Source organism: Orycteropus afer, unplaced genomic scaffold (assembly GCF_000298275.1).
Source record: "Orycteropus afer afer isolate SDZICR_OR568_19922 unplaced genomic scaffold, OryAfe1.0 scaffold00283, whole genome shotgun sequence".
Lineage (NCBI taxonomy): Eukaryota > Metazoa > Chordata > Mammalia > Tubulidentata > Orycteropodidae > Orycteropus > Orycteropus afer.
This window is the reverse complement of record NW_006921870.1, coordinates 3,610,889-3,614,500: the sequence shown is the minus strand read 5'-3', so window position 1 is coordinate 3,614,500 and position 3,612 is coordinate 3,610,889.

The window sequence follows — 3,612 nt, the reverse complement described above, 5'->3', positions numbered from 1 at the left end:
CCCTTCCAAGTGGTTGACAGTGGTAGCCAGGCACCATCTAGTTCTTCTGGTCTCATAGTTGTATAGGCTTGAATTTTTCTTAATTATTTATTTTCTCTTGCTCTCTTCTCCAACCTCCTCCCAGATAGTTTTTTCTTTTTCTCTTTCACATTTTTTTCTGTCCATTTATTGCTTTTTTATTTTTGCAGTTACTGCTTTTTTGTTTGTTTGTTTTGTTCTCTTCTTTTTATTTTTTAGGTGTTATTTGTTTTTTTGGTCCCAAAAAAACAAAGGGAGACAGCAACTGTGTCCATGTGATCCAATCACATCTGCACCTCCTGCAGCCCCATCCACTGGGTGAGGGTCACTATCTGCTTCTGTACCAACTGATCAACAACAGATAGTGGCCAATACCAGTGCAACTCATCATCAACTGCTCTACATGAACAGCTAACAAGTATCTGTGCACACATTCTCATTCACTGTCACACCCATCAGGACAGGAGGTGAGTGTCTAAGTGCTGCCAAACCAGCAAATAGAGCAGCACATCAGCCCTGCTTGCTTGGATATATCAAAACAAAACAAAATGAAAACAACAATTTGGTGAATCACACCAACATATAGCCACCAGTTATATATAAATAAAATGACATCACAATGTCTCAAAGACAACTAATGATTTGATTTCAAGAAGCAAGATAAAGTAGTACAAACAAGGGACCAGAATACAGAGCCAAACCCCCCCCCCCGAAGAAGATGTGGCATTGGAATTAGTTGATAAGGAATTAAAAAGAATTATATTTATGTACCTTCAATGGACTGAAAGACAGAACAAGGAAACACCAACAAAAGTAAGGAAGACACAGACAAAATTCTAGAACAATTTAGGAAATCAATACAAGAACAAACTGACAAAAATAAATGAAAAACTGGAAACCATACAAAAACAGCAAATAGAAATCCAGAAGATTAATACTAAGATTCCAGAAATACATAACACATTGAAAGGGCAAAGAGAAGAATCAAATGAATGGAAGAAATAATTACCAAAATTGAAGACAAATCTCTCAATACTACTTTGGTAAATGATCAATCAGGAAAAAAAGATAAAAATAAATTGAAGATTGCCTAAGACTTATGTGAGACACCATCAAGAGGAATAACTTATGTGTGATCAGAATTCCAGAAGAGGAAGAGACAAATAAAACCACAAAGAAAATTGTCAAAAATATGTTGAGAGGAAATTTCCCTAACATGATGAAAGAAGAGAACATACATATTCAAGAAGTTCAAGAAACTCCAAACAGGATAGACCCCAAAAGAAAATCACCAAGACATACCATAATCAAACTTTACAAAACCAAAGACAAGGAAATAATCATGAAAGCAGCACAGGAAAAATGAAAATTACCTACAGAGGGCAACTGATAAGACTAAGCTCTGATTTCATGGCAGAAACTGTGCAGGTGAGAAAGCAATGAGATGACATATATAAAGCCCAGAAAGAAAGAAAAAAATATATACTAATCAAAAATTATATCACTGACAAAATTGTCCCTCAAATATTATGGTGAAATTAGGACATTTCCAGATAAACAGAAGTTAATGGAATTTGTAAAAACCACACCAGCCTTATAAGAGATGTTGAAGGGAGTTCTTAGAACAGAGTACCAACAACAGCAGACAACAATTGATGTCAGCATACCCCAGATATCAACTCAGGTATAGATGTATACAAAGTAAAACAAATTTACAAGACTGTAAACAGGGTACCAGAGACATCAATTGGTAAATAAGAACAGCTTCAAACAAAAAGAGGGAATAAATAGTACAAGTACAGAACTTTCAAATATAGAGGAAGTCAAAAAGATTTTGAGATAGAACAGATTGTTTTAAACTTGGGAAGAAAATAAAAAATCACAGGGTAACCACAAAAAAATCAATAAACCTTCTCATCAAAATTAAAAATTATAAAAAGGAAAGGCACAAAACTTTAGCAAATGCTAAAACAATTGCAATGAAGGTAAATGATTTAAAATTCGTAAACAAAATGAGCTCAGCACAGAAAATTAAATGGGATAAAGAAATTAGTAACACCACACACACAAAAATAACAAAGTGACAGCAATAATTCATACTTGTTGATAATTACACTGAATATAAATGGATTAAATGAATGAATCAAGAGACAGAGAGCTGCAGAATGTTACAACAGAGGCACATACTATTACATTCACAATACTGCATTACCACTAACACCAAACACCAGGCTATGGATAATGCATAGACAGGTGAGAAGATCAGGTGGGAGTAGGCAAACAGATATATACTCTAGATCAAGGATAGATTTGGCTGAAGATAATCTTATATATGCACTTGTGCTACAAAATTAGCCACATACATTACAGAAGCAACAGAAGACAGAGCTGGAGTAACTTCCGAGAGACAACCAAACACCTTGAGAGAGGGAATCACTAGGCCTGTGGACTTGGGACCATAGTCTTGGGGGACATCATGCTCAATTAGCACAACATACTACATAAGAATCTTGTTCTACAACCTACTTTGGTGAGTAGCAACTGGGGTCTTAAATTTGAGCAGCCATCTAAGATGCAACTACTGGTCTCCTCTCATCTGAAGCAAAGAAGAGTGGAGAAAATCAAAGGCATCTACAAACAAGTAGTCCAAAGATAAGATGGACCATGAGTACATCAACCTTCATGACCCCAAGACCAGAAGAAGTAGATGGTGTCTGGCTACCAATGCCAACCACTTGAAAAGAAACCAAAACTGGAGATCCTGAATAGAATGGAAAGAAAAATGTGGAACAAAATTAAAAAACACAAAAATGACCAGAACTACTTGTCAGATAGAAACTGGTAGACCCCCAAGACTATGGCCCTGGGTTACCCTTCAAGCCTAGAAATGGACTCACTTCCATGGATTGGCTGTCAGCCCAACAGTAAAAAGACTTACATGTAGAACACCTAACCCAGGGCAAGGCACCCACCTACACTAAGGGAGATGCAGCCCTTAGATCAATCAGCTATGAGACACCAGAAGGGCAGCATTCACATACTGGAAAAACTGGACAGACAGGAATGCAAAATTAAGAAGGGCACAAGGAGGGGGTAATCACATGAAGGGAAGGGAAGGAAAGTTTTAGAAAAAAAAAAAGAGAGATACAGAATGTTGCAGAATGCATAAGAAAACATGGTCCATCAATATGCTGCCTACAACAGATACATATTAGACACAGAGACAAAAATAGACTAAACATCAAAGGTTGGGAGAAATATAACAAGCAAATGACAATTAAAAAAAAACCTGGTATGCAATATTAATTTCTGATAAAATTGACTTTAAGACAAAAACTACCCTTAGAAACAAGAAAGGACATTATACAATGATTAAAGGATCAGTCGAACAAGAGGACATACTCCTATGCATCCAATGAGCCCCAGAATACAGAAATCAAACTTGAGCAGAATTGAAAAGATAAATAGATGACTCCCAGTAAAAGTAGCAGATTCAGTCCACCCCTTTCAATGAAGGCTAAAACAACTAGAAAGAAATTCAACAAAGACACAGAAGAAATAAGCAATACAATCAACTCACTTGACCTTATAGAC